The sequence below is a fragment of the Scleropages formosus genome, chromosome 24 (genome assembly GCF_900964775.1).
Source record: "Scleropages formosus chromosome 24, fSclFor1.1, whole genome shotgun sequence".
Lineage (NCBI taxonomy): Eukaryota > Metazoa > Chordata > Actinopteri > Osteoglossiformes > Osteoglossidae > Scleropages > Scleropages formosus.
In genome coordinates, this window is record NC_041829.1 from 16,660,725 (window position 1) to 16,679,308 (window position 18,584).

Sequence of the window (18,584 nt, forward strand, 5' to 3'; positions counted from 1 at the left end):
AGGAAATGAAACTTCTATCTCTAATTTGTTACATAAAAAAGTTCTAAAAGGATGCTTATGTGCTGATAATCATTTACTACTTATGCATCCTAAAACTTTGTGGGACTTAAAGCTAACTGCAGTACTGATATCAAATTACTGTCAACTTCCAGCTTGGAATCTGCCATCAAAGTCCTACTCTATGTGCTTCTCACTAAGTGAATGTGTAGCATTTAATCTCATTCTTGCAAAAGTTATTTCTGTTAATGTGCCCATTACAGATGTTTCATTTAAGATGTGCTTTTTTTCCATTATAACTTATTGGCTGGTATAAATTAAAGGGTGCATTTTCACAGAACCGTTTACTTACACTAAATAAAGGCATATTTGGAGTATGTGTGTCTCACACAGCCAATTTAATGAGAAATCCTTTATTTAAGGATTGAAAGGAAGAAACAAGATTTTAATGGGAGTGTCTTAAATGTGTGTGGATACTCCTGACAGAAAAAGAGGTACATTTTTGCAGGCAAATCAAATTTAGTCAGATAACATGTTTGATCTTTAGTACTTGTACCAAAAATTTAATTCAGACGTTTCTTCAGTCGACAGCCTTAATACTACAAATACACATCAGATTAAAAATAGTGCCAGTGGATTGGGGAGCAGATGGAGTAGCAGTCACAGATATGAAATTCTGAATATTCCTAATTTAACTTCCAATATAATGCATGTAGAGCACTTGAGGAAGGTCCTTACCCTGAATTACTGCAGTAAAAAAAATTCTCAGCAACATAAATGGGGAAAATACCATAATTCGCTTTGAACAAAACCATCAGCTAACATATTTAGTATTATTATTTAATGGATTATCTCCATATATTGTTTTTCAGACAGTGGTTAACAATAATATTTAATGGTGAAGGAATATGTTTTAAAGACGTATGTAAAGTATGCTTTTAACCATGTGATATTGCACTCCCTGTACTACCAAACTTCAAAGCTTCAAGGAAGTCAGAGCACACATTTAGAAAGTTGCTCTTGCAGATTGGACCTTGTCTTACTGGTGATATCATCTGATTTAACTCATTGTCTGTGTTCCAAATGACCAAAATGACACTTTTAAAAGTGTATTTTATTAGACACACTGACTGTTTAATGGCTTGATAAAACAAAAAAATATGCAGCAAACATTTGACTTGATATACTTGATAGTATATCATGATAGTGCTTGTTTATAGCATTCCTCCTAAGAATGATCTTACTGGAATTCACTTGCAACTGACTAGTGATCCTTGAATATATGGTGTGTGTGTGTGTGTGTGTGTGTGTGTGTGTGTGTGTGTGTGTTATATATACTCACTCACTCACTCTCCATACTAGACAAGAGATGTATGTCCATGTTGGGTAAAAGTATTCATTAATATCGATAACTACTTATCCTAAAACAGGGTTGCGGTGCTAAAGATAGGTACTGCGATGTATACGGTATCGATACCTGATAAAGGTAGCAGTATCTTTATCCATGCTGGGTAGAGTTCTGAGATGACTTTCATGATCATATAGGAGATTTTTTTTTCCTCTAAACATGCAATTAGAATTTTAGTACTCAAGATAGCAGTATAGATAGAGGCAGCAAACCTTGATATTACTTTGAACATGTCTGAGCAGTTAGGCAAATGATAGTACACATAATGGGAGATCTATGTCAAAATATATATCTGGACTGCAGGAAAGTAGATGTGACATTTAACAACTTTTTTTGTTCTTTTTTTTGTCTCTTATGAAGTAAATGTCATGGGTGTACTGAACTGAATATAATACAGTACATATGTTCTTTTTGAAGAAGATTATTGCTCATTTTTCTCTGCATTTGGAAAATCTAATCTGATGCAAGTCTTTCTGATAATATTGCACAATGAACTGTACAGCAGTTAGGATATGTCAAGTATTGGTTCACCAACCATTCAGAGGAGACGTTCCACCTTAACACACCTGGCTGGAAACCTGCATGTGAAAAGCAGGATGTGTGACAGAAAACACTGATATCACCACCAAAAGCTGTGTGCTGATTAGCTACCATCACCCATGAGTGTCCGGTCCCTTCCTCTGGGCTCCAGGCTTCAAACCACATTGTACCGTTTTAATAATTTCTGAATACCTTTGAAATGTGTGTATTGGTAATTATTTTTAAAGAGTTAGGGTTGGAGAGTTGCTAAATGACAAGATGAATTCCTTAGCATACAGGGAATGGCTTGGGAATAAAAATGAACTGTAATTTTCCAAAAAAGGTTGTAGGAGGTCAAAGGCAGCAGGACAAAATGCTATTTGTGCTTGGGCTTTGGGTGGACATTTTCATCATTATGAATTTCTTTTTGTTTACGTTTAAGTTGCATTAATCCAAACGTAAAACTACTGGGAACCTGATTAAATAAAAGCACACTTGGATGTATTTGTACTGCATTGGTTAACAATATGAGGGGAGACCCAAATGACAGAGGGGAATGTGCAAAGCCGGCATCACTTTTATATAACAGCAGTTGTTTAGCTACTTGACAGTTTTAGTTAGGAATGCATCTGCGGTTCCCTTTTTTATACACCAGACGGCTTGTATACAATCATTTTAATTTGTATATAACATATGCATTGCAGTCAATATTTTAATTTGGAAAACAATTGACATAGGAAGGCATAATTTTACTAGACCCGTGTATACCATTTCACAAGGTCTCAGCATTATTGCACATGGATTTCACCTGTGGATTTTTACCTGTGGGTAGCATGTATGTAAACCATGGCAGGAACCAAATCCTCTTGGCACTTGCGGTAGGACATGCAGTGAACGGGTTATAAAAATGTCCACGCTACTTGTTACCCTGATGCCATTTTAGATTGAACATTTAACTGTGCTGCAATATTCTTAAAAATGTTTAAAATGATTAGTTTTGTGTCCTCTGTCTACCTCCTGCAGGTTTCTGCCACAATGACCACCCCACAGAAGAACGGTTCAGGGGACCGTTGGAAAATCAACAAACACTCCACAGAGAGGTGACTGAAAAACTATGCTGCCCGAATTTGGTAGGTTTCATAGTTTCTTTTGACGCTGCAGTGGTTTTGTCGGTTAGATGCTGGATGTATTCATGTTGATCTATTACAGATGAAATTAAATGGGTGTAATCACAGTAACTCACCCAGACAGTGGAAATGTACAATGCAAATACAATATGGGGGACTCAGCCTTTCCGAACATTTCTGACATTTCTACATTAATGGCTCTGTTTTCCTGATGGCAGTGTGATAGAGCATGCAGAAATAATCAAGATATTGAATGTGTGTTGAGAAGTTTAAGAAGTGTATGCAGTTAAGTCCAAGAAGGTTCTACTGATGCTCTACAATGTTACCTTAAATACCATTTTCTACTTTAGTAACTCCACTTGAAACGCATTTCTTTTATAGCCTGGGTTTAACAAATGCCAACAGATTCCTGTTCTTAAAAGGTTACCATACAAGGATAGTTTACCAGCTTTTAATATCTTCCTTCTCCGACAAAAGCGACTGAGATAAGGTCAATACTGATGGTTACCTTAATATTAGCACTGATACTGGAACATAAGACTAGAAATGGAAACTTTCTGGGAAACACTTTAGATCAGAACAAAGCGTTTTCAAAAAATGCACCAATATGTCATTAAAAATAGCATCTCATATGTGACTGCAAAACTGGGGAGTTTTATATCAAGTCATTACTGCTGTATGCATTTACCTCATATGACCTTTGTTTTGAAGTGTGAGACAGATATTGATCTAAGGATGGTTCATCATTGAAGGAGACAGTCTTGATGATCTCTGATGCTCAGCTAAGGAGAACAATACAGATTCTGTCTGAAGGGGTATTAATGACTGTCAGAATTCTGGGCCATACTTTTAGAAACTTCCAGGCATTCATTCAATGTCCATGTTTTTTCCACAGAAAAGAATGTAAATATGAAATACTCAAAAACCCTTATAGAACACAGAGAATTTCAAGAGGTTTTGGATAAAGTGTGATGAAAGTTCGATTTTTTTTTTTTTTTTTTTTTTTTTTTTTTTTCTCCTCCTCCCCGCTTTTCTCCCCTCCTTCTCTTCTGATAATTTTTGTGTGGTGCTGAAGCATGAAGAGTAAGTCTGATGAAAGGGGTACAAAATGTCAGGGTGTTGGAGGGTTTCTTTCTCACACACACACACACACACACACACACACACACACAATGGACTTCCTTATAACTTGTACTTTGAAGTGCCTGGGCTGTGGGCTCTAACCGCTACGGCACCTGCTGGCCCAGGTATATTGCCAATGGTTGGTTATATACAGTACATATACATTCATTCATTTTGCTGATGTGCTTCTCGGAAGTGACTTAGTTATGCTACTAATATTTTACTCATTTGTACAGCTGGATCATTTTTTCACTGGATAAGTTGAGGGTCAGTACCTTAGTGAGGGTGGCACAGCAGGAGGTTTGGATTCAAACCCGACTACCTGTATGGGTTGCTGATTTAAAGTAGTTGTCTCTTTAGTTGCTTGTGTGGCCAACTCCTTTCATGCAGGTTTTTTTTACCCAAAACAACACATTCTCAGTTGCACATCAGAGTGCCTGTACCTCACATGGGTGTGACAATAGTCATATCCCTCCTATGAAAGCATGTGTTGGAATTGGGGCTCTTTTAAACTACATATTTTACAGCTGTCAAATCCTCAAAATCAGCTGTGCAGCATCCTTAATCTTTATCTGTGTGAGGTAACAGCTCAACTTCACCAGCAGACCACCAAGCTGGATGAAATTGCCCAAAAGTGAAAAAATTAACATTTAAATGAAGCACACCGCACCAATGTTAAATGATGTTTCTAGACTAGCAGGCACATCAGACATGTTTCACTTATCTGCCACTCGGCATACCCCTTCTAATTGGACCCAATGCATTCAGCAACATGCATAGCAATAGGGTTTAGCCTTGATAACTAGTCTTTGGGAGTTGCTCCAAAAAATTAAATTGTTTTCATTGTGAGGATTCAGTGCTATATAGAAGATGTATCCGTTTTATCATGGGTCCTGTAATCTCCCCAGTTTTACTGAGAGTAGTGTCTTGTTTTTATCTCTCTTTGGGATTTTATTGACAGTCTTGGTGGGGGGTTGATGCAAGTGTGCATTGGCGCAGATCGCTCAAAATAAAATGGTGCTAGGGTGTGTGTTAAAGTTGAGAACGGTGACAAAACAGTGATGTAGTCCTGGTCAGGAAGGTACCAGATGTGCCTCGTGTTCCCGTATTACTTCACAATGTCAGCTGCAATTGTCAAAGCTTTAGAGGCGTGAGCTACAGGAGCATGAACAGGGTTTTTAGCATCTCAGTGTGGTAAAGCATTTCCGTTGGGACTGGCTGCTTGGAGGTGCAAAGAAAAGGTTATAACCCTTCTAGATATTTTTTCTTAGATAAATGTAATTTTACAGAGCTGTCATTTGACTTGCAGACATCCTGGCTTAGGGGCGATCTGTTAGAATAGCAAGTATAGCGCTGGTCCCTCACAACTCCTAGTCCATCCATCTGAATCCAGCTCAGAATCTCCACGTTCTTTCCATGTTTCTGTGGTTTTCCTCCAGGTGCTCTGGTTTTGTCCCACAGTGCAGAAGTGATTTCCAAGTGAATTGAGGATTAAATTGCCCCTTGTGTTGATATGTGTGAATGAATGAGTCTATCATTTCCCCACAATGGACTGGTGTCCTATCCAGTGTGTACCCGTCTAGGATAGACTCCAGGCCACAGTGACCCTGCAGTTATTCATAATGAGTGAATGGATGTACTGACTTTCCAATGTAAATACTGTGGTATTATTTTTCAGAATGCTCATTTTTGTTTCCTTGATTCTATTGAGCAAAATTGTGTCATAAAGCAACTGTGCATTACCTAGAATTTGCAGGTTTTTTGTAAAATTTTGTTCTGATTTACTTAAACCTATACATAAAGAAATATTTTCAGAATTATAATACTTTCTTTGCTGTTTTACATTGTCTTTAGAAAAGTTTCAGCTTTAGAAGGTGGAACATACTTAACCCTTTTCTTTTTTTAAACTTCTTTTGATTTGGGTTCTGTTTGATTTGGGAGAGGTTGTTACGGTGAAATGATGACATGATTGGTTACAGTCCATGCAATTGGTTCCTCACAAGTAAGATTACATTCTATTGCATAAAGGAGGCCCTTGATTTGTCGCAATCTGCAAAGGAACAATTTCCTTCACGCGGCATTAATTTTTTTTTGTCTGTTGTTCACTGCTCCGAGGCAACAGGCCAATGAAGATTAGTCGACTCAAAGGCAAATGGATTTTGGAATATTTCCAAGCAACTTGGATTTACTCCAAAAAAGCAGTTATGCAGTTGTTACTTTATCTGTTTATTTCATGCCAGAGTGCAACAACTATTAAAGGTATTGTGAATGTGTGATGAGCATATGAAGAATAAAAAGACAAATAATATTCATGTATTGCAAATGTATTTTTGTCTGGTTTTCACAGTCAATTCAGCTATTGCAGCAAACTGTTTATGACTCTGCACGTGGCCATGCAAGAGCAGTAGTCTGTCCCAGCTCTGCTGAAGCCCACAACCTCGCAAATGAAAAAAGGCTCCACTTGGTTGTGGGCCAGCATAAATTAAGGACTTGTTAGATGCTGAGGTTTGGCTTGTCAGCAGAAACTATTTTGAACTCTGTCCATTAATTTACTTCTTATTAGTTTTCCGCAGGCCTCCGTGCTCCTTCTTGAACTGCTGGCTACACATGCTTTCATACATGGGTCCTGGGGATGCAGGTCTTGCATGGCTGTGTGTGACTCGACTTTCAGGAACTGGGCGTGAACCAGGGTGGGCAGATCAAGCAAATTTGTGCCAATTTTATCTGGAACCCTTGTTTGTGTTCAGAGGAGTCTGAGTGAATATTTTATATAATACTCAGACCTGCTGATTCTCTGTGTTCTTAAGTGCCATGTTCCTGTTTCATGTATTTACTATACATGATAAACCTATAACTCACTTTCCATAGCATCTGGTAAAAGAACAATTAAATGTGTTAATGATGGTGTAAATTTAGCTCATATGTACAGGAGCTAAATCTAGAATTACAACGTGAAGTTCATTAAAAAAAACAAAAAAATCTGAGTTGGTCTGCTGCACAAGTCCTTATACATAAAATCCTGCTATGGCTTTTTTATGGAGTAAAAATATTGGGGAGAGAATATGCAATTGTGATTGAGGGAAAGTTGGACTTTTTAATAACTGCCTTTGTTTTCTGTATGTTTAAGAGTAAATGGGCCTGCATTTTATTTTTTTTTTTCCCTCCCCCCCCTCCTGTGAAAGATTAACAAAGTTTTCATTTGCAGTGTCTCAGTTCAAGTGGATCTGTTCTGGAAAATGTTCCGAAGACTGAATTGATGATTCTGGCTTTAATTAGTATAGCCTGTATTAGTGATCACACCAAATCTTTACAGGCTATGCTAATCTATGCCAGAATCAGCAATGCAATTGGAACGGACCCATTCACCTGGTTGTATTTTTGATATCATAGAGAATAAGCTGCTGCATATGTCATGTATATAACCAAAAATATCTGAAGCTGTGGGAAACGGTATCAATCCCACAATTTTAGAAATCTCTTAAATATCAAATATAATTCAGATTGATTAAGTAACATCAGTTTGAGAATTTTTTGCAAACACTCTATTTTCATCCCTTCACGTAGGCATTAAGCAAAATCTGCATTTAATATCATGCTGTCTTTTCTTGCCAGTTTTGCATTCATATTCTGAACATTAAAACTGAAAGGTTTCAAAGCTTTTTTGAAGGATAGGTTAAAGGTATAGACCCATGATTAAAGTGAGACTTGTAGGCATAATACAAAAATTGTACGGTTGCTGCATATTCATTTTAAGCAATCAACTGTTGTATTGTGTTCCACTGATAATTTGTTCCTCTCGTATATTAAGTAAACACATCAGGCAAAAGGGGAGGAATCTACCAAATGCAGTAAAAATCCAGTAAGACTGCCCAAGGCCTGCGCTACTTGAGTTATGCAAGCAGTCGTTCTTGTTCATTCACTTCTGCACATTCACCAGGAGCCATAATGGAATTATTTGCAATTAATGTCAGCGTTATAAGTGTTATAACTGTCTGTCCAGTTTACCATGGCTCTTGAAAATCTCTGGATGACTGATGCTGCTCAACCATTTTTCTTGATTTTATGTACTTGTCTAGTTTGAAAATAAAATTACTGTTTATTTCCATGTGTATGATTCATTTTGTGTTTTTACATCAGTTTACATGTGGTGTTCTCCTCTTTATGAGTAAAGTTGCTTGCTGAGGTTAACAAATAATTGCAAGCAGCACCTTTATATTTCATTACAAACTATTGGCTGTTACATAGTTTAATTCCTTGTTTTACTTTACTCCGTTGTAATTTAATTTTACTATCATTTCAAATCAGATATGTTGGTTTCAGTTCGATTTCTTTCAATTTAAACAAGTGAGTAATAAAATCTGCATGTCTATCATGTTTATGTTGAACAGTTTTTATGACCTTGAGTTTTGTTAAATGTTTGTTTGTGTTATGTTACATTTCTTTGAGATTCCATGTGAACTGTTCCAGGAGGAATTTTTGAACAGTTACTCTTGCCGAGGACTGTGGTGTGTCTGTGTCCATGTTTCATGGAGCTGGTCAGTCCTGCGCTGTGTGAAATTAAAACCTGGTATTGCTGTTGGCTCGTCGGCAGGGTGTCAGAGAGCGGCGAATTGCTCCAGTCGGCTGGGAAATGGCAGAAACAGGAGCTGTGAAGGTTACCATCTCAGCTGCGATCGCTGGGCCTTGAGGACTGGGCCCCGAAACGAAGACCTGCCTCAAATAAATGTGTGTGTTTTCCTGAGGCGGAGTGTCCGACAAGCGGCACCCACTAAGGCTGCTGTTGCATTCGTGGCACATGCTGCCCTGGGAGTTTGGCAAACACCGGTGGCACCTAAAGGGAGGGTAAATGTCAGGTGTCTCTCAAAGCGTTTTTCGAAAAAGGGGCAGGAATCTTAATGTGCAGCTGCTGTCGGGGGACAGCCAAATGGGGGATGAGTCCCAGCCTTGCAGCTTGTGAACAAATGTGGGAAAATAGCCCCTCTCTCTCTCTCTCTCTCTCTCTCTCTCTCTCTCTCTCTCTCTCTCTCTCTCTCTCTCTCTCTCTCTCTCTCTCTCTCTCCCCTTCATCATGTGGTGGATGAGTGTGGTATTCTCAGCAGAGACCCATCATCATGGTGATTAGTGATGGTGACAGTCAGAGGGGTCCTTACCAATCATATTGTCAGCATCCTGGGCATCGAGAAGACAACTGGGAAGCATCATGTCATATTGCCAGCCGCTCCTCACTGCAGGGGTTCCACACCTGGAGCTTATGGAAAATGTGCATGTGATGCATTTCACAAAGCAAGTGATGGTCCGTGCTCATGCTCAGAGCTTGAGGAGTGTTGGCACTGAGAAAGGGCACATCACAGCTCACGTGGCATCAAAGGGGCGCTCGGCAGACCGCTCAGATCCACCCTGCTGACGCTGTAGGAACTCCTGCTCCGGGAGATGCCGCACTGAATTGGGAGGAGCATTTTTTTCAAAGCAGTTGTGCTCTTGTAGCAGCAAAGTTTCCACATATTCACTTATTGTCTGAAACTACTATCAAAGCTCTCAGAATATTGTAATATCTGTGGCTAGAAATATTATTTGCAATGGAAAAGGGACATTTATTTTCAAAGGTGTATGAGTACAGTTCTAATTGGAGCCAGCAGGTGGTATAGTGGTTGGAGTCATTGCCTTGTCAAAAGGTCTAGGCTTCAAATTCTGCTCTGCTGTAGGACCCTTCATCAGGGAACTTAGCCCAAATTGATATGGAATGCCGTGCTGGACAAATTATGCCATTAGAAGTATCCTGGGACACCTCTCTACCTGACACTCTAAGCTCCCCTTTTTTAACCCAGTGTTGTATGCAGCTTTGGAGAAAATCATCATCTGCTGAATTTCTTGAATCATCTGCTGAGTTTCTTGAATTTCTTAGATGCTGTTTTGGATACTGGTGACCAGCAACTTTTACCTTCTGACCTTATAAGTCATTTATCCACATCCCCACTGTATCAATACAAGCAAAGTCTTTTACTGCTTAAGTAAATGAATGACCCTTACGTATTGTCATGTGCTGTTAAAATGTTTTGGGTACATCTGGCAAAGCAACTGATGGTATTAGATGTCCTTAACAGGGAAATCACTTGAGTGCCAGATAATTTCTATTTAAAATGTTAACCTTTTAGATCATGTTCTGTAGGCCTCTCTCTGAATCTTACATTGACTAGAACCATCCTGGTCCCCAGAGTCACTGTAGACACTGAGACTTCATGACTACTTGTGTGTTTCATATTCTCACTGCCTGTCGGACCTTGTGGATAAAAAAGGGGGTGCTTGGGAAGATCAGCGTCCCCCCTCAATGAGAGGTTTTGTATCTAAAGCTACAGGCTTTTCCTGAACTTAGGAAATTAACGGAAAAATAACTCACGGGTCCTTCTGCAAAATTTATTTGTTCATTGTCTGCAGCTTCCGCTGAGTATGTCACCATTAAAGAGCGGGACTCAGCCTTCTTGTGCAAGGTGCTTATTTCAGATGTCCAGGCATCTACCTGCATAATGCATTTTAAAATTTTCCATTAAAATTCAAAACCACGCAAATCACACATGTGAACTGACAAAGTGATATGATGTAACTTGCAGTAATTTCTGTCAGACCATGTCCAGCAGTTGCTTCCAGAGGAATCCTGTGGGTGCAGCCAAAGCTGTTCAAGGATGCGTTGTGCCCATGGGGGCTGGACCCAACAATTAAAGTTATACCTCAGGATGTAGCACTTTGTTGAGGATGTCCCAAAAGGGTCCCATGCAAGAGCTCAGCAGGTTCTCTGCATAGCCATTGCCAAATAAGGCGGTGTGTGTGTGTGTGTGTGTGTGTGTGTGTGTGTTCCCTACCACGGCAATCTTTCCATGGTGTCCCTTACATTGATTTGCACCGGGGCCAGCAGTAGAACAAATAAGCAAAGCCGTGGCATGCATATTTCATCTGGACATATTTTTATGACGGCACATGGTAAGATTTTTGGTGGGTTTTTTTTTTTTTTTTTTTTTTTTTTCCCCCCCCCCCTCCCCTTAAATCACACAAGGATGCTATTAAAAACAGGCAGTAATTCATATACTTCAGCTTAATTTAAAGTCTCTTTCTTACTTTGGAATGTGCCATATATAGGCCTTCACATTCATGAAGCGACTGGTGCGCAGTCACCTCAATAATGGGATTCCTATACAGGTTTGCATAGCTGCAGGGTGGATGTCAAAGAGAAACACAATGAAATAAATTTGTACATGATGTCCAGCTGACAGCCCCCGACCGTGATTGAATAGCTACGGGGAGGTGGTGCGCTGGGTGCAAACGGGCTACTCTAGACAAGTGAACCAAAATGATTTTAATGAGCACACACATTGCTGTTACACTTTTTTTTTAGTATTTTATTTTATTTCCCCATCTTCTCCTTATGCACCCAAGTTTAATCGGCTGGTTTGTTGATGCCGTGCAGTTCCACCCGACATTTACCTGAAACTAAAAAACAGCCCCTTAAAAGTAGGGTAGTAATTGCAGCAGGTTAACAGTGTGACCACAAGCAGTTGGCGTTTTGAAGTGTCTGTTGCTACACCAGTATACTCTTTTTATTAATTCCTTTAGCTGGCACTTTTCTTAACCACATTAATTCTTTCATTAGGCCAGTTTACTTATTTGTGCAGTTGTACTTTTTATTTTTTTTTTTTAAAGTTAGAATTCAAGTCTTGCTCAACAGTCCTGAAACAGTGGCTGGGATTTAAACCCATATTCTTCAATTACAAAGCCATGGTGCTATCTGCTACACCACCTGGTTCACTACGTCTTGTTAGAATCAGCTTTGTGCAGTTGTATCAAACCACGTTTGCAGGTGAACAGCATTCACCTTTGGAGAGGGAGAAGCCATTAGGTGCTTGAAATTACATTTCTTTTGTTTAATCACTGACCTGTTAGGCCTTTTTCCTCTTTGGTACTCAATTTTTGAACCAGCAGAGCAGTTTTTGTGCTCTTACTCTTTTCGAGAATTTAAAGTGGCCAACAGGGCTTTTGGCTGCCACTCTGTGGTCTTGGAATATTGACATATATTTACATATTTTTAAATGTAACTCGGTTGCTTTGCGAAATCCCATGTGATTACACTCCATAGACGTGAATTCAAATTTGTAATTTGGTTTTCAATGTTTTTCAGTAAGTGAAAACCTACTGAAATGGTGTTGCATAACCGTGTCAATTTTTAGTTTACAGAAAGGAAAAACTGGGATTGACCTTTTTTATAGTCTGTCTGCCTGTACTCATTATAAGGCATACTGGAAAGGTCAAAAGATAGATTAGTTATATACATTCACCCAAATACTACAGAGGAAACAATTTATGGCACAAATTAGAGTTTCTTGCCGCACACTTCGTTGTATTGAAAGAACTGAGCGTTTTATGCAGAACTGTTCATTTAAAGTGGATTTCTGGAACTGTATGTCGAAGGGTTAGCATTAACCACACCGCAAAGCTACGGGGTCACACTCAGTATGCCTGTTGTAATCCTATAGTTTATGTAAATTTGTTCACTTTGCGACAGAACAAAAATATAATTATAACCTTTGGAATAGAACTAAAGTCAGGAAGACCAATAAATGTATCCATTCAAGTTATCCATATAGATAGCCTTTCAGAAAATTACTGTGCCAATAAAATCATGTAATTTGTTCTTATAGTAAAAAAATAAATATTAATTCTAATAAAATATTTTTTAATTAAAACATTACATTTGTAATAAAAAGCTGTCTCTTGGAACTCTGAGATACAAATGGTTTTGGAAATTAATGAATATTCTTTTCATTTATCATATTTGTCTGTCTTTTACTCTGAATTTGCAAAGTGTTCAGTTCAGAGTTGCCAACAGTCTTCATTGGACTTCATTACCTGTACATGATTCTGTATGTGTGCTATATCATTGTTAGTTATTGTTACTCATTTTCTTTGGCTTGTTGTGAGGGAGATTTAATTTTTCACACTTAAAATGAGAGAATGCTGGCTATGAGTAATGGAACCACTGGTGAAAGGCCTTCCTGACTTTAGGTTCTGCTTATAAAGACATGTGGAATAACTTATTCCCTCCTGATAACATTTATTACTTCACTGAACTGCTGAACTGGAAAACACAAATTGACCCAAGAAGATATTTGTAATTTTGCTTTGACCTTCATGGGTTCTTATCAAAAGCACTTTCAGGTATTTGCATTGCTAATACTGTCAATTGAATATCAGCAGTTTCTGTAAGAATACAAAGTCAAATAGCCTGATGTTTGCAAGACAAATTTCTCAGTAATATAAAATGTATTTATCTTTCAGATGAAGACATATAAATGTAAGTATTTCTTAAATGTTAATATCCTCCTCATTTGCATACTTAGGAACATGAGTGCAAATCTTCTGTGTGAACAGAGAAAATAACCCCAATGAATGACTGTTGTACTTCAGTCAACATGTGGGACAGGAAACAATTGATCTTGCCATACCCTTTCCCATGTTCCCGTGCCCTATCGTGTCGGTCATGTCTCTTATGAGTTCAGGATGTGGACTACATTTTTCTGATAGCTGTGAAAATATGCAAACATACCAAAAAGGTAATATTTGTAAACCATTCATTGCCTTGAACCACTATGCCATTGTGCTTGATGAGACTGGTATATAAAAAGGCCAAGGAATGAGGTGAGGAGGAAGTCATGAGTGTGAAAGTGCTTGTTTTGGCTACTTTTCAGTCTTACTTTCAGTATTAATGAAGAATGCATTTTGTCCTCCAGACCAGTGTCAAAGTCTGCACACGATATAAATTTTCAGAGGCATCTAACTCATATGACTGTACTGTTACATATTTTTGTTATGCTATTAGTAGTTACATTTTTAGAAAATCAGTGTAATTACCAACATAAATCAGTGTAATAGTGACAAACCACATTTACATTTTTTCTGTCAAGTGGTGTGACAACCTGTCTGGATCTTAATAGAAAAGCACAGTGACTCATGATTTCTGGACTTAATTTGGCTTTATTCTTGAACTCTTAGGGTGGGCGAGGTACTGATGAGAATGTGAAAAAGAAGAGTAGACAGAGACTCAGACTTGAACTTCCGAACCTGAATTTGCTCTCAGGTCTCTCTTTGTTTCTCACTCTAGGCTAAAATAGTGAAGTCATGGCAACTTGGTGTTTACTGCAACTAGGAGTATGTGTTAGAGAAGTGTCACGGCGACCAACTTCATAAGCAGCAGCAGATGTTTTCTATGTGTGTCTCCCCATAGTTTGATTGGTATGTGCTCAGTTTCTTCCATGAATCACAGATAGGGAAGGTCACACATCTCAGTTCTAGAGTCTTAAAGGTATAATTAATATTGTGAGTTAGAGTACTCTTAGTAATTGGTGTAAGACTGATATGATGCAAAAAGCTTTTGAATTTTTTTGTAAACTTTGTTGGATATACTATAAAGTCAAAATAGCATTCTGGCTGTAACCATGAGTTTCTTTTGCATGTTCCCCCAAAAGATTTAAACTGTCAGAGGAGAGGTATAACGATATTGTGTATCAGCAATAAATGTAATAAATAAAATTTTACTTGTATAATACTTTTAAATTTTGATCCTCTAATACTGGGACAGAAAGTAGTGTAGTATTAATGTAGTGTAGTAGTAGAGCTGTGGCCTTGTAAACGAAGGACCCAGGTTTGAATCAAATCATTGCAAATAGCTTACAATACGAAATAAACATTGTCACTTTGGAGAAAAGCCTCAGCTAAATGAACAATAATACATTCTGCCATGGTATGGCAGTGTCTGAGCACTTTAAAATATGGTTAAATTTTTTGAGGATTCAATTTGACAGCTTCTCTCACTTGCTGGACCCTATGAGGTGTTGCTGGTGTTAAATTCCTAATGACTGAGATCAAAGTGTGAGTTGAGGCTGTCACCCTCCACCCCCCCCAGAGCTCAGTTCACACCATCTGCAAAGCCGAGGACAAAGTTATGGATGTCTCGTGATCAAGAATAATGTGGACTGCAGACCCTCACAGCTGTCTGGCAGCAGGCAGGTTCTGTTAAAGCACCCCTACCCCCCAGGATTTTAAAACTGTGAGACATAAACAGTGAGCAGCTACAAACAGATGTCCCGTCGGAGCAATGGCAAGAGCCAGTAGGTAGGGTAAACAAAAGCATGAGAAGGCTTTTTCATAGACAGGCGCTCTCCAGAGTTCGGCAGTGGCAGGAAGGAAGGAGTCACAAACATGGGCCGAAACAGTAGAAGTATCCAGTGGAAGTAAAGTATCCAACAATATGAATAAAAATTCTTATCTTTCAACAGATTTTCAGCAGAGGTTTGACTTTTCACCTCTATTATGGCTGATAAACCAATTGCTATAGATGACAGAAGCTTTGTCTAAAAATATATGTTCTAACTCACTCCCACTAGGAAAGTTGATATTTGATCTGCATCATATTTTCACTGAATTTTTGGAAGATTTGAATACCTTTCTGGAACGTCTTGTCTATCGCTACATGACCCCCCCCCCCCCCCCCCTGCAAAATATATAAATCTCTTGCCTTTTTGCTGTGTTTTCCTGTATTTCCATGTATTTGTGCTTTTTCCCGGCATACACATTATTTACAGATAGCGCTTTTATTTTACACAGAATCTGAAATACGTTACGCACAAGTCGATGTAACCAAAAAAGGCAGGAAGCTGCATCTTCCCAGTTCTAGTGTGTTTTGAACCGTGATCTCCTCTCTTTAGTGTAGTGGGGGTTTTTTTGCATATTTTTGACCCTTTTCATTATTTACAATGCCTGGTGATAAACGTGCACTTGAAGAAAAACAAGAATTGTCTTGCAAGCGTACAGCAATCAATTTGGAGATGAAATTGAAAATAATAAGGAAATATGAATGTGGACAAAGATTATCGTCTATAGCAAGGGAACAAGATTTAGCTGTATCGACTGTGAATACAATTGTGAAGGATACTGCACATAGCATGTATCAAGGAGCATGTGAAAGAAACAGCTAGCATGAAAACTACAATAATAACGAAACATCAGGGTGAAATAACGGAGATGGAAAAATTATACATAATGCAACAACAGCACCCTCTTGTGTGCCAGCATACTACTAGGTATAAGGTAAGCATGCACAGTACAATACCGTATGTGTACTGTATGCCATATTCTATTTTTTAAATTTCTGCTTTATAGAAATGTAAAAATATTTAATTGACTAGGTCTGTGTTTTATTACAGTATTTAATATGTCTGACAGTTACTAGAGAATTATATTGTGTAATTTTTTTTATACTCGTGTTTGCATCAAATGCGAAGGAAGTGAGAAGGTTTGGCTCTGTAATGGAGCAGGAGGGGGAATCCAACATACGTAAATTTCGACTTACGTAAGGGGTTGAAGAACGGGCTATTTGCGTAAATCAAGGGATGTCTGTATATCAATACTGTAAATAGAAAAACATGGTCACGTTCGATCCAAGGAGTGACAGAGCACATCAAATGGAGCAGCGTGTCTCCGTCCTGGGAGGGAGCCGGCATGTCCTCAGGAAACCCTTGTGGACACAGAGAAAAGACGCAACCTCTGAAAAAACACAACTAACTGCTGCACTCTGGCGCTGTGAAGCTCCAGAAATTTAATTTACACAATTTTTGTTTATTTCATTGGATCCCCAACCAGACTTTAATAAAACGGTACCTGAGCTGAATTTTGTCCAGAGGCAGATAGCAAGATCAAAGTAAAAGGTGTTTGCTAAACTAACTGCTTTAAAAAAAAAAAAAAAAAAAAAAAAACAAAACCAAGAAACCAGCACTTCGTAGTTAAGTCCCACACTGCCACAGTTCTTCCAAGGAGGACTGATGCATTAAATGTTCTTCTCAATCTCCCACATGGCCTAGAGCTGCTGTGTGTGTATCGTACACACCTGCCATTGTATGCTTCCTCCTGCAATTGAAACAACACTATAATGATGCCTCTATACCAGTTTCCTACACAACATGGTCTCATCCAGAAGACTTAAAACCCCCAGTCGGCTGACACCGGCCGCGGAAGCCTACGTGTTTTGAGATGCCTCTGTAGTTCACTGGACTCACTGTGTTCCATATGCAGAGTCACCTGAGAAGGTAGAAGGTGGGATAGTGGTTAAAGCATAGGTGGGCAACTTATTTTCCAGTGCAGCAAATGTAGGTTTGGCAAATGAGAAGTGAAAGTTGCCACTCCATGCAGAAATTGAGAAATTGACAATTAACACATCCACATTGACCCCAACATAGCCAATAAAATAATGAATTCAAAATTGGTATCCAAAACATGACAAACTAAAAGTTGTCACACTTTCACGGACAATTCACCACCTGTGGTAACTGGGGACTGAGTCGCCCACCTATTGGTTAGACCCATAACCGTAGTCGTGCAATCCAAGGACCCAGGTTTCAAGAACAGTGGCACGGTGGGACTTAACTTTTGAAGTGCTGGTTTCTTCTATTTAAAAAAAAAAAAAAAAAAAAAAAATTTTGAACAGCTCTCTTGTGATCTCAGCAGCATCATGCTGTTGTGAGTCCAGATGGCTATAGGAAGCCAGTGAAGAAAAACGAGTAGAGGAGAGTTTTGTCAGAGAGATACCTTGATCTGTTTTCAGAATACGGTAAAGGTTTTCTCATCTCATCCTCCCTCTGTTTCACTTAGTGAGGGTCGCAAGAAGTTTTTTCAAAGACCGTAATGCTGGTGTTGCACCGTGTCTAAGACAGCATTACTGCTGTTACTGGAGTTAATTGATGTATTGTTAACAAAGCTAGTAAATTGGTCCTGTGAAGCGTACATGTTCTCTGGGATTTTTTCTAGATTGTGCTAAGCTATATTTGATGCATTAACAGTGGCATTTGTGGAGGCGTTGTTCTGTAAGGTTTTTAACTTTTGATTGATGTTCAACAACCATGATTAAAGGTTTATTTTTGTTGGAGACAGTGGAAAGCTATTTTCGGAGTTGCTTAGGAGACACATGGTTTGGAATCTCATAAATTATCCTGATATTTGATAAAAACTATTCACATTAAGCACTGTACCTTTCCAAAGGGAACATTTGGAGGACATCTCCCTGGACTTTGACACTGTAAAATTCACGAGTAGACACATGATTGGGATTCATTCTGGGAAGGATTTAACATGTACCGTTCTCACCAGCTAGGTAAATGGCCCCAGTTCCTTCAGTACATTGCCACCTATGTTGAAGTTTAAACCAAGTATATTGCTTGAGATAAAGACACATTAAGCAAATTAAAAATATAGCATAAAACTAATAGCAGCCTCGCTCCCTAACAAATATTTACATGGGAATTAATTCTCCTGAAGCCAAGATATAAAAACAGAATTTGCCAGTTTTTGGTTCCAGCGTAGTGTATTTATCATAATAA

The 18,584-nt window shown here is 38.6% G+C and overlaps 1 protein-coding gene across 1 annotated transcript in view; it reads left to right on the forward strand.

Moving 5' to 3' along the window:
* Positions 1-18,584, forward strand: part of chrm3b (cholinergic receptor, muscarinic 3b) — a 61,904-nt gene that overhangs the window by 17,995 nt on the left and 25,325 nt on the right. The window contains exon 2 of the mRNA XM_029248610.1: positions 2,948-3,054. The gene's annotated coding sequence lies outside the window, so the exon portion shown is untranslated. The remainder of the gene's footprint in view (positions 1-2,947; positions 3,055-18,584) is intronic.